Source organism: Macaca fascicularis, chromosome 10 (genome assembly GCF_037993035.2).
Source record: "Macaca fascicularis isolate 582-1 chromosome 10, T2T-MFA8v1.1".
NCBI classification, from domain to species: Eukaryota; Metazoa; Chordata; class Mammalia; order Primates; family Cercopithecidae; genus Macaca; species Macaca fascicularis.
Genome location: NC_088384.1, coordinates 16500781 through 16514345, shown reverse-complemented (window position 1 = coordinate 16514345; position 13565 = coordinate 16500781). Strand labels below are relative to the sequence as shown.

At 46.3% G+C, this 13565-nt stretch overlaps 1 long non-coding RNA gene and 1 pseudogene across 1 annotated transcript in view; one reads left to right on the top strand and one right to left on the bottom strand.

Annotated features, from left to right (window-relative positions):
* LOC135965306 (uncharacterized) overlaps window positions 1-12430 on the bottom strand; it is a 48890-nt gene extending 36460 nt beyond the window's left edge. The window contains exons 1-2 of the long non-coding RNA XR_010578213.1: window positions 12346-12430; window positions 11457-11627 (exon numbers count right to left, since the gene is read on the bottom strand). This is a non-coding gene — a long non-coding RNA (uncharacterized lncRNA). The remainder of the gene's footprint in view (window positions 1-11456; window positions 11628-12345) is intronic.
* LOC135965692 (protein BEX3-like) lies at window positions 5442-9201 on the top strand (annotated as a pseudogene).
* Window positions 12431-13565: the final 1135 nt, after the last annotated feature.

Below are 13565 nucleotides of genomic sequence, written 5' to 3'. Positions count from 1 at the left end.
CTAAAATGGTGACGTCACGGTTCTAGATTTTTGGAATACTTTGAAAGCGAGGTAGTTCTAAAGTGTCCAGCATACATACTTTCCTTGCCCCATTTTCCTGACAACAGAGCAGATTTTCAGGAAAATCCCATCCATCCATGCCAGCCTCAGCAATACCCTAAATCCTAAACACATACACATACACACACACACACACACACACACACACACACACACACACACACACACACACTCGCTCAAGGAATAGCCATGTGACCAAGGTTTGGCCAATCAGAGCTCTCCATCCCCCTGGCTCAGTGATTGGTTCAGGAATGGGCACATGACCTAGCCCAGGCCAATCAAAGGAATCTCTGGGGCTTTTGCTAAAAACCCTAGAGAAGGGAAATACTCTTTTCTCTGGGATCAGTAACTATGAAAAAATATCATTATGGAGCTACTTGATCATCCTAGCTGCTACAGGAAGAGTGCGTGCCTGAGAATGGGATCAATACAGAAGAAAGATTAGCCAAAGGGTGGAAAGAGACGGAGTTCCGAGGGCATGATTTGACTTCCTGGATCCAGGCACACCTGACTCCAGACACCCAAACTTCTGAGTTATACAGCCCAGTCATTTCTTTTTTATTTATTGAGCTGGGTTTCTCTCACCTGAAACTTGACTAAAGAGTCCGAAGATACGTATTATGGAATGTCTGATCCAAACAAGGTTACACAGGTGGCAGAACTTCATTGAACCAGTGTAGGCAGCTTTAAAGGTCATACTTTCTACATTAATCCACATTGCCTTCTGTGAACCACCCACTCCCTCAGGAGGAATTACTCACTTGAAAACAATGACGTCGGATGTTGATTGGTGGTCCACAAAGGGTGGTTCCTGGTTCTGCAGCAGCAGCATTGCCCGGAAACTTGGAAACTTGTTAGAAATGCAAACACCAGGCTCCAGCCCAGATCTACGGGGTCAGAAGCACTGAGGGTGGGTCCCATGAGTCTTTTTAACAAGCACTCCAGGGCATTCTGATGTACACTCAAGAATGAGCACCTCTGCCAGAAATGAGCAAATCAACTTCATTTTGGTTTAATCATTTTCTGGGCACTGTTTGCCAGAGCTGGGGGAGTACAGATAAGCCAGATGAGGCTCTTGACCTCAAGGACTCCGAGTCTGGTGGTGATAGCCAAATCAGCACTGCACATCCAGCCAGCCATCTCTGAGTTGGAGGCATTTGCAACCAGCATCCATGTTTTCCTGGTTCATGGCAAACTTTCAAACCTCCAGCCCTTCATACTCATCTCCCCTGCCTCCACTCTCTCATCTGAAAGGCTCCTCCTCATGCTTTAATACCCAGCTTCAATATCCCCCTCCCCAAGGCCTCCCAGCAGAATTAATTGCCCCTCACCTGAGAAGGGTCCTGTAGCAGGGCCTTCCGTCCTTGCTCAGGATGTAATCACATTGCATTAGCAGTGCTTGTTGGACAGTAGTGTCTCCAGCCCAGCTGTAAGTAATTTGAGGGTGAGCACTATATTCCCTTCATCTTCTATCCAGAGCCCAGCACAGGGCCTGGCACATAGTAGAAACTAATAAATGCTTGATGAATGAATTAATACACAAATTAAAGGCAGCTCTGAAGGACAGCAAAGGCTCACATGCACAGCCTGAGAGAGTACAGAGTTGACCTGAGTGGGAACCCAGAGCCCGCACCCACACACCCAGGAGCTTGTCAGCAACGCACAGTTCAGGACCCACCCCAGACTTTACTGAATCAGAGGCAGCTTTCACACAAGATGCCCAGGGGACCTCTGTGCCTTTTAAAGTTTGAGAAATTCTGCAAAGGGCAACCTTACCCTTCTGCATTCATAATTCAAGGGATTATAACCAAAGTTGATGTCATCTACACAGAACACCTATAGAGGCTCTGTCAGTTGAAGCCACTTTCTCCTTCCCTTGGGAAAACTCCCAACTTGACCTGTTCTGGAAAACTGAGGGGCCCAGGGAGAGCCCTTTATCATCTCTTACCCAGGACATAGCTGGTGGGTAGCATTCTGAGAAGAGGGCAGACACCACTTCCTCCCTTGGCCGAACCCTTGGCATTGCAAAGGCTTCCAAGAAAGATACACAGAGCTTAGTTCTGGTCGAAAAGTCGCCACTTATCTAAGAATGCAATCAATAATGGCAAGGGGAAATCAATGGGGCCAGGAGATCTATCTCTCTGTGTATTTATGGAGCGTGGATCCCTTGTTGGCAGGAGGCTTTAGCGGACCGGATGGAGCCTGTGCCTGCTTCCCAGAGATCCTGATTCCCTGTCCAAGAATTATGGGATGTCCTTTGTCTCTGCTCGATAACACCCTGGAGTTACAGAGCCATTTAGAAATGAATTGGCTCATTTTTCTACCTCCCCCTTGCTTATAGTGACAGGTCATCCTGGCCAAGGAGTTATTAAAGGGACAGATAGAACACTTTGTACATTCCATCTGGCCCGTGTCTGGCTCCACCAGCCTTCCTGTCAGCGGCAGGCCCCAAAGCTCTAACTCCTTGTCAGAGATATAACATTCCAGGAAAAAAAAAAAAAAAAACAGGTAAAAAACTTGAGGCAAGGGTATTTTATTTTATTCCTAGTATTTTTTCCATAAAATTTCCAATTATCCCTCACCTCTAAATATGCATTTCCTAAAAGTCTCATGAGCAAACTGAATGACAATGCATGGTTTATTTTTCCCAAAGTTAGCAAAACCATCTCCTAAAATTAAATTTACCTCCAGAGGAGAATTTAGACAAGTCACTTAACCTCTCTGGTTTCAGTTTCCCCATCTATGAGAATGACAATCCCGGCTGCTAAACTCACTCAAAGAAAGTCCTTCATACGGTGCGTGGAGCCTAGGAGATACTCAACAGTTATTCATTCATATTTATCTACAAAGTATTATTATTAGAATATTAATCGCCATTTCCTGAGCTCTTACATATCTCAGGCTCTGTATGAAGTTGTCAGAACTTTTCACCGGCAGTGGCTTGAGCAGAGGTTGAAGCTCTGGCCCTGCCACTTACTAGCTGGGGACGGGGTGTTGGGCCATCACGGGAAAATCAACATCCCTCTAGGCTTGGACCCAGGGCGCCTGCAAGGTAGGGGTGGAGATCCTGCATGAAGCCGCGCTGAGATGAGGGTGCCTAATGTAGACTCAGCTCCACTCTCTGCAACAACAATTCTATTATGCCCTCCAGAGGGATCTGAGCTCCTCCTGGAAGCCTCTGGTAAGGATTCTGAGGTGATGTTGTGTATCTCAGTCCCTGGGGCTGGAGCTTTTGGGGTAGTTGGTAATACTAATAAATTCAGAGCTGTATTTAAGTTCTGGTCCTTAATGTTCTCTACAGCTCACGTGACTGTCTCCCTGTCCAGGGCTGTGTTATGGCTCACTAGAAGGCAGCTTTTCCAAACTTATCAAATGGGTCCTGTCCAGCTCATCTCTGTAAGAATGGAAAGCCTCCTGAGAATGTGCTCTATGACCTTCCACTCACCCCTAGATTAGGATATGTGGGATGCCCATAAGACCCCAAATCCAAAATACTCTACTCTTGCAGAGTTAAAAAAAACAAACAGAAAACACCGCCGGGCACGGTGGCTCATGCCTATAATCCCAGCACTTTGGGAGGCCAACGTGGGCGGATCACAAGGTCAGGAGGTTGAGATCAGCCTGGCCAATATGGTGAAACCCCGTCTCTAGTGAGGATACAAAAAATTAGCTGGGCATGGTGGTGCACACCTGTAGTCCCAGCTACTCGGGAGGCTGAAGCAGGAGAATTGCTTTCACCCTGGAGGCGGAGGTTGCAGTGAGCTGAGATCGCACCACTGCACTCCAGCCTGAGCGATAGGGAGAGACTCTGTCTCAAAATAAAATAAAATAAAATAACACCTATATTCTGTAGCAGACTGGCTGACAAACTGATTCTGTAACAGAACAATTCTTCCTCCTTCCAAGTATCCATACCCTTTGCCAGGTAACTGCCCCACACCCTTGACTCTGGGCTCAGTGATGGGGCCTTGTCCAGACATATAAGAATGCACCTGCTCATTTTGTTCTCACTCTTCCATTTGCTGTCATGAGAAGGACATGCTTGAGACAGCCCGCCATTCATGACAGCATAGATTTTTCTATTTATTACAACCACTTCCTGGCAGATGGCAACAAAGTTTCTAATTTTCTCAAAGATGGGCTAGCAGAGGTCCCAACACCATTCTTCCCCACACCTCAGTATTGACTTCACTTCCTGTGTATTTCTCAAAGCAGTCCCCCTTCTCTACTTTCATGGTTTGTCTTTTTAATCCCCATCTAGCAGCAAGTTTTGCGCCTTTTTTTTTTTTTTTTTTTTTTTTTTTTTTTTTTTTGAGATGGAGTCTCACTCTGTCGCCCAGACTGGAGTGCAATGGCACGATCTCGGCTCACTGCAACCTCCGCTTCCCAGGTTCAGGCGATTCTCCTGCCTCAGCCTACTGAGTAGCTGGGATTACAGGCACGTGCCACCACTCTTGGCTGTTTTTCGTATTTTTAATTGAGACAGGGTTTCACCATGTTGGCCAGGCTGGTCTCGAACTTCTGACCTCAAGTGATCCGCTTGCCTCAGCCTCCCAAAGTGCTGGGATTACAGGCGTGAAAAACCGCGCCCAGTGCTTTATAAATATGTTCTGAATGAATGAAGAATCAGCAATAGAGACATTAGCAGAGAATAGTAAGATAAGAATATGAGAAAATATTAAATATGTTGTTGCTGCTGCTGTTGTTTTAGACAGTGTCTTGCTCTGTCACCCAGGCTGGAATGCAGTAGCACGATCTCTGTTCACTGCAACCTCCACCTCCCGGGTTCAAGCGATTCTCATGCCTCATCCTCCCAAGTAGCTGGGATTACAGGCATGTGCCACCACACCAGGGTAATTTTTTGTTTTTGTTTTTGAGATGGAGTTTCACTCTGTTGCCCAGGCTGGAGTGCAGTGGCACGATCTCAGCTCACTACAACCTCCGCCTCCCAGGTTTAAGCGATTCTCCTGCCTTAGCCTCCCGAGTAGCTGGGACTACAGGCACGTGCCACCATGACCAACTAATTTTTTGTATTTTTAGTAGACATAGGGTTTCACCATGTTGGCCAGGCTGGTCTCAAACTCCTGACCTCAAGTGATCCGCCCACCTTGCCCTCCCAAAGTGCTGGGATTACAGGCATGAGCCACCGTACCTGGCCTAAATATGTTTTTAAATCTGGGACTGCCTGCCCATGAGAAAGGTAGGGAGAAGGGAATTCCCATGGCAGTAGCATCCCAAGGCAGTAGCAAGGGGAGAGGAGGGAGAACTAGGGCCTCCCAAGGCAGTAGCAAGGGGAGAGGAGGGAGAACTAGAAAGAGAACTTACACCTTTGGATAAGGAGCTGTTAGTGGGAGAGTTAAGGGGAGCTTCCAGGGGAAGTGATGCAAAGAGAGATCTTTGCTGTGCAGGGGCCTGCAGGAGGGCCTTGGATCGGGGTCCTGTGGGGCAAGGGTGGGCTGGGTGGAAAGGTGGGTAAGCAGGCCCGACCCTGCGGCCAGGGCAGGTAAAGCACAGTTGCTGCTCCTCCGCCTGCATTGCCAGAGAGCTGCATGGTTAAGATGCAACGTACAGCACCCTCGGGAAGCTGGGCTCCAAAGACTCCCGGAGCCCTTTCCTCCCCCTACACCTTCCACTCCCACAGGGGTAAAGAGCAGGCCACTCTCTCTCCTAAGCCTCCATGGATGGAGGACTGAGTGGGGTTGTTTAGGCCCTGCCTTTCCTGAAACAAGAGCATCATAAAGTTTCTACAGCCCCCTCTGCCCCCAACTGCCCATAGCCCTCGTCCTGGGCCATCTCCAGTCCCATTCTGTGCCCACGTTGTGCTCATCTCCTGACTCTTTCAGGTCCGGGGAGGACAGTGCTGTCTCCGTTTCTGCTCTGGTGGAGCTGTAACCACAACATGCCATCCTGCTAAGAACATGCTTCTACTGGGCTGTTTCCATGTGTGACATCTCCTTAGTCTACTGCCTTCTTCAGGGTAGAACTCTCTATTTCCTCAGTCCTCACTTAGTGAAGCGTGGCTGCATCACCAACCATCTGTGAGATCTTACGTGACTCTGGCCTTTTTTCCCCCACATTGAAATTACCAGATCTAGAGCGGGTGATGGACAATGTCCAGGATCTGTTTCCAAGAGCTGTCAGTCCATTAGAAAGATTCCTACAGCTCAGAATTTTCAAAGGGGGTGGGAGAAGGAAGGAAATATTCTCCTTTCTCTGCTGAACCACTAAAGGATCATTAAGTACTCAAAAGTCTAAGGCAACACAAAAATGCTTAATAATTGCCAGGGATTATCGGTGAGGAATGGAAGACAGGAAAGAAATGGGGAAATGAATGATCTCAAGCTGGCAAAGTGGTTTTGCTCCCAGAGGATCAACAAAGATGCTTAAAATTCAACTCCTTTTGAAGACAAAATGAAGGATTCAGCGAGCCAGGGGTTGCAGGTCGGGGGCTAACTCTACGGAGAAGGATGTGGGCCAGTGCCTTTCTCAAAGGAAACTGGCAGGGTTGGGGGTTAACCTGAATGACACTAGCTCCCTGCCCCTATTTGAAAAGAAGCTTTGAATAAAGAGAACAGGTTTGCCACAAGTATTACAGAACCAGGATTAATACCACTATATGCAAATATATCATACAAATAGATAAGAAGAAAAAACCATTAACCCCAGTAGATAAATGAGTGAAGAACGTAGACAGTTCATAAAGGAAAAAATAAGTCACTTTTCTGTTAATAAACAAAATACTGCAAACCCTCACTAACAAAGACATGTACATTAAAATGACAATTAGACACAAAATTTTACCCATAACATAAACAGAGTTGTTTTCTATTAAGGAATGTTCATTATTAGAACATGTCAAAAGCTGAGATAATATTGTCTTAGTTTCCTTGGGCTGCTATAGCAAAATACCATAAACTGGGTGGTTTGTAAATAACAGAAATTTATTTGTTACGGTTCTAGAGGCTGAAAGTCCAAGATCGAGTACTAGAAGATGCAGTGATGCTGAGGACCCATTTCCCCACAGACGGTGACTTCTCACTACTGTGTCTTCACACAGTGGAAAAGGCATGAGGTCTCCCTCGTGTTTCTTTTGTAGAGGCACCAATCTTTGTACAAGATTCCCACCCTCATGACCTAGGGGTCATGAGGCCCCACCTCCTAATACCATCACCTTGAGGGTTATGATTTCAACCTATAAATTTTGGGAGGACACAAATATTCAGACCACAGCAGATTCACTTGCTAATAAGTGGGTAAATGTGTCCAATCTGCTTTGAAATATGTAACAACAGTCATAAAAAGTTCATATCCTTTGACCCTGTAATTCTATCCCTAGAAATTTAACCCAAGAAAATAATTAAAGATATGAACACAGTACCTATATAGGAATAGTCATCGCAAGATTAATTACAGTAGAGAAATATTGAAGCAACCAGGTTGTCAAACAAGGAAATGGCTAAGTGAAGTAAGGTACGTTCACATGAAGAAATACATGAAGGCATTAGAAGGCACGTTTTCAAAAACCACTTCAATGGCATGAAGAATTTCTCCTAATGTTGAGTGAAAACTAATGTTTTCACTCCTAATGTTGAGTTTTCTGGCTCATAAGCCAGAAAACTGAGTATGTCGTAATATCCATAGGTAAAAATGTGTACTTTTGGAATATATAAGCATGGGCATAGAAGAGAAGGTGGAAGAGGCCAGGCGCGGTGGCTCATGCCTTTAATCCCAGCACTTTGGGAGGCCGAGGCGGGTGGATCATGAGGTCGGGAGATCGAGACCATCCTGGCTAACACGGTGAAACTCCGTCTCCACTAAAAATACAAAAAATTAGCCAGGCATGGTGGCAGGCACCTGTAGTCCCAGCTACTCAGGAGGCTGAGGCAGGAGAATCACTGGAACCTGGGAGGCGGAGGTTGCAGTGAGCCGAGATCGTGCCACTGCACTCCAGCCCGGCGACAGAGCGAGACCCTGTCTCAAAAAAAAAAAAAAGCGGGGGTGGCGGGTGGAAGGAAATACATCAAAATGCTAACAGTCATCAGGACTGGGGAAAGCAGAGCAGAAGAACCTCATAGTGGCCAACATCCACCAGGAAAACAAAGAAACAGAGAAGCCTATTCAGATTGGAGAGGAAGACCACCCTTGGGAGGAGGAAAAGACCACCAGCCTACAAGAAAGAACAAACAGAAACAGGCTCGCCATCTTGCCCCTAATTTTCTTTTTTTTCTTTAACTTCTGGGATACATGCGCAGAACGTGCAGGTTTGTTACATAGGTATACCTGTGCCATGGTGGTTTGCTGCACCTTTCAACCTGTCATTTAGGGTTTTTTTGTTGGTGGTGGGTTTTTTTTGTTGTGTTGTTTTTGTTTTTGTTTTTGAGACGGAGTCTCGCTCTGTTGCCCAGGCTGCAGTGCAGTGGTGCCATCTCGGCTCACTGAAAGCTCCACCTCCCGGGTTCACACCATTCTCCCACCTCAGCCTCCCGAGTAGCTGGGCCTGCGGGCACCCATGACCACGCCTGGCTAATTTTGTTTTTGTATTTTTAGTAGAGAGGGGGTTTCATCGTGTTAGCCAGGATGGTCTCGATCTCCTGACCTCATGATCCGCCCATCTTGGCCTCCCAAAGTGCTGGGATTACAGGTGTAAGCCACCGCTCCTGGCCCGTCTAGGTTTTAAGCTCTGTGTGCATTAGGTATTTGTCCTAATGCTATCCCTCCCCTTTCCCTTCACTCCCCCAACAGTCCCCAGTGTTTGATGTTCTACTCGCTGTGTCCATGTGTTCTCGTTGTTCAAACTCCCACTTATGGGTGAGAACACGCAGTGTTTGGTTTTCTTTTCCCATGTTAGTTTGCTGAGAATGATGGCGCCGACCTTCATCCACGTCCCTGCAAAGGACATGAACTCATTCTTTTTTACTGGCCCCTAATTTTCAATGGGCCATACCCAACAGGCAGGTCACTGATGGGATGGATAGAGGTGGAGATGATATGGGAATGTTCATGGAGAAGATGAGAGGAATCAGGAGAGAAGAGGGAGCTACAATTGAGGAATTGTCTGTGTATCCTTATGGGAAGCTCTCTAATCCCCATGACCATCATGATGAATTTTGCCTATGCCTGGACTCCTGCCATTTTCCATGAAGTTAATATTGTGAGTCCCATTGTGTTATCTTTCCTTGCATTTTCCTAATATGTCTTTACTCATTTGCTGTGAACGTTATGTTTTTTCCATGTGTCACGTGAGTCTTGTGCTTCTAGCTTCTAACTTGATGTTTGTAGATAATTGATAAATATCAATAAATAAAGCCTTTGTACCCAGTCTAAGTTTCTGTCATCAGTAGAGTTTTGCTCATTTGCATGGAAAAATATAAAGTTACTAGAGCAATTAAAAAGCAATCTATACATTTATTATCATCTCATTTTTAAGAATGTATACTTACATGTAACATACAAACCAAAAAAAAATCTGAGATTAAATACACCAGAGTGTGTGTTAGGACACATTTCTGCATGGTAAGATGATATGTGACATTTTTTTCCTTTTATCATCTGGAGTTCAAGAAAAATGAAAATAATTTTTCAGTGGCATCCTATGAATGTAGTACAGATACATAATAGTTACTGGCTCAGCAAACTTAAAAAGTAAACCTTAAGTATCTTCCAGTCTTAACTGGAATCATAAAAATATTATTTTTATTTATACTTTATAAAAAATAATTTTTATTAAAAATATTTTAATATAAATATTGGTCAAATATATTTAAATAATTAAAATATTCCAGTTATTTAAAACAAATATAAAATATGTTATATTTTATATATCTTTATATAAATATTTTTAAATACTAACAGTGAGTTATAAATAAGAAATAAAATTTTCAGATATAAAAGGCCTTCAGGCCAGGGACGGTGGCTCACATCTGTAATCCCAGCACTTTGGGAGGCCAAGGCGGGAGGATCACTTGAGGTCAGGAAATTTGAGAGCAGCTTGGCCAATATGGCAAAACCCCGTCTCTACTAAAAATACAAAAACTACCCGGGCATGGTGGCACACACCTGTAATTCCAGCTACTTGGGAAGCTGAGGCAGGAGAATCACTTGAACCTGGGAGGCAGAGGTTGCAGTGAGCCAAGATCATGCCACTGCACACCAGCCTGAGCAACACAGCAAGACTCCATATCAAAAAAAAAACAAAAACAAAAACAAAAAAAGCCTTCAGATGAAAGTTGAGATCCTACAGGAACAATTAAGCTCAGATGATATTTCCTTCTAAATTATATAAGCCTTCCACCCTCTCTGAATAGAACACTGTAAATATATATATATTACATATTATATATATATTAGCCATTTATTCCACAAACACAGAGCACATTTGTGTCCAACATTATGGTAGATTTTAAAGATATGAAGATAACGAAGTCAGAGACCCTGACCCCAAAGACTTTGCAATGGGGGTTGGGGGAAGTACACTAGTAATTACGGTAGAATACAAATGGCACAAAAGAAACATGCTGATGGCGAGACTAACTCCCCAGCCAGTGATGGGAAAGTTTCTTGGTGGGAAGTGGGGAAAGTTATTTGAATGGGTCTTCAAAGACGCATAGAGGTTAGCCAGATAGATAAAGAGAAGACAGGAAATTTCAGGTAGAAGGAGTTGCGTGTGTGTGGTAGGTAGAATGCCCCCTGCCAACCCATCAAAAACATTCCTGTCTTAATCCCCAGAACCTGTGAATATGCCACTTTAAGGTAGTGAGCTTCTCTGATGTGATTAAGGTTAAGGCAATTAGCCTGGATTACCCAAGTGGGCCCAATCTAATCACGTGGGTCCTTAAAATCAGAGACTCCCCTGGCTGTGGTCAGCGGGAGATGTGGCTACATGAGAATGCCAGAGAGCTGAGATATTGCTGGCCTTGTAGACAGAGGGAGGGCTGAGGCACATGGCAGCCCCCTGGAGCTGGTGATGATAAGGAAACAGATTCTTCCCTAGAGCCTCCAAGAAGGAAAACAGCCCCACCAACGCTTTGATTTTCAGCTCAGTGAGACATGCTCCAGACTTCTAACTTATAGAAAAGTAAGACCATTTGTATTGTTTCAAGCCGCTAACCTTGTGGTGATTTGTTACAGCAGCAACGTACACTAATGCATCTGCAAAGGCATGAAGACGCAGACTGAAATCACATTCCTTGGCCCTCTTGGCCCTTACCTCTGGCTTTTTCTGCAGACCACGTTCATCAGCACCTCCTCCAGGAAGCCTTCCAAAACTTGCCCGGACTAAGCAAACTCTTCTCCCCCATGTGCCCCCACTGTGCCTCCGCACACTTCTCCTACTGAATGGCTCACCTGAGGACAATGGGGGTCTGCATCAGAGGCTGGTCACATGCTAACAAACTCACCTCTTCTTCAGCTTACAGCCCATTGGTGTCTCGGTGGGACCCTGTGCCTCGTTCTCACGGATGGAATCTGAGCAAAAGTGAGGGATCACTTCCAGGTCAGGGCAGTCAAGGGCAAAACGGGCTCCTCCAGGCTCTTCTTCTTCCCCCTCCTCCTCAGATGCTATGTATGAGCTCCAGATGGAAGGAACCAAAGCCCTGAGTCAGCACTGGGAAGAGACCTGCCTAATAGGAGCCTCCACAGAGGTCCGCACATAAACAAGAAATTGGCGTTTATTGTCTTAATTCTTTGCATCTGGGCAAATTTATAGCAAGAGAAAGCTAAGCAACTGGCCAGGCACGGTGGCTCACATCTGTAATCCTCGCACTTTGGGAGGCTGAAGTGGGTGGATCACCTGAGGTCAGGAGTTCAAGACCAGTCTGGCTAACACGGTGAAACCCCATCTCTACTAAAAATACAAAAAATTAGCCAGGCATGGTGGTGGTGGGTGCCTGTAATTCCAGCTACTCAGGAGGCTGAGGCAGGAGAATTGCTTGAACCTGGGAGGCAGATGGTTGCAGTGAGCCGAGAGCGTGCCACTGCACTCCAGCCTGGGCAACAAGAGCGAAACTCCATCTCAAAACAAAGACCCTCACCTCGCCCAAGACGTCTGTTGTTCCCGAGCTGATGCTCTCTGATCCCCAATGCCTGTGGGCTCCCTGCTTCTTTGTAGGTGCCTTGCTCTGCCTGCCACCGACCAGAACGTGAGATTTTTGCCCCCTCTTCAGTTTATACACACTTACATAAAATGCTGCTCAGAGAAACACATTGTGAAGATTGGCAGGGGATCAGAGGGGTTCCCACTGCAGCAAGGCCCCCTCCCACGGGAAAACCCCTGGCCCTTGTCCTCACCTGGTTCCAGCTTGCTTCCCTGCTTCTGGTTCCTCTCTCTCCATCCTCCATTCTATCTCAACTCCTATTCAGCAGGAAAATCAGTATCTCATCCAGGTGGCTACGCCTCTGAAATCCTGCACCTGCAAAATATCAAAGCCACCTGAAGCAGACATTAAGCAGACCAGACTCCTGAACCTACTAAATGACACCTGTGGGATGTGGTGCACACCTGGCGTCTTTCTCAGAGACCGGCCAGGTGAAGCCACGTGCTTCTCAGCTGACAGCCCATTCTATTCCCTGGGGAGCATTCAAACAGCAGCTGTCCCTGAAATTGATTTAATTGGTGAGAGGCAGGGCCCATCTCATAAGATGACTATAATGTGAAGCCCAGCACGAGAGCCCCGGCAGAACCTCCACTTTGGGATGTGGGAGCTCAACACTATGATCTCAGTACTGAAGCTTGAGCCCTACCAAGGCACTTTCCCAAATGAAGACCCTCCCTCCCTTAGGGGAGCCCCCATGCTGGCTGTTAAGACTTCTTTACCTTATTACCTCTGATTCTGTGCCATTCTCCCTCCCTGGGCTGCGTGCTGTCTGCTCCTGGCTGGGGGCTGGGTCTTATCCTTCTGGATGAAGCAGGTGCTCAGCCAATGTTTGGAGAGGGATGGAGTGGGCGGGAGTGGGGCAGTGGGAAAGGGATGGAACGGCAGGACAGGAAACCCAGCCCAGAGGATGGAACCAAGGCATCACCAGCCTGCTTTCAGAGAGACACTTCCTATTGCAGAAAAGGTCTGGGTCATAACCCAGTTAGACTAGCATTCTGCACCGCAGCTGAGATGGAAATTATGATCCCCTGGCTTTACTGCCAGCCTGCTTCTCCTAGAGCACCATTAAATGCAGTTCTACTGACATTTTAGGTCAAATAATTCTTCATCAGCCTAGGAGGGATGTCCTGTACATTGTAGGATGTTTGCAGCATTCCTGGCCGCTACACACTGGGTAACCCAACTGAAACAACTAAAAACTACTTCAGACACTGGCAAATGCCCCATCGGCAGCAGAATCACCCCAACTGAGAACCACTGTCCTGGAGGTTTAGGGCTTCTCAACTACAGCCCCTGCCCCAGCCGCATCCAGGCTCCCATGAGCCGCTCACAGCAGTTTCGAGAATAGAATGAGCTTTATCTGGTAATGTACTTAGCACAGCACTGGGTAACTACTGTGAAGGACTTAATACA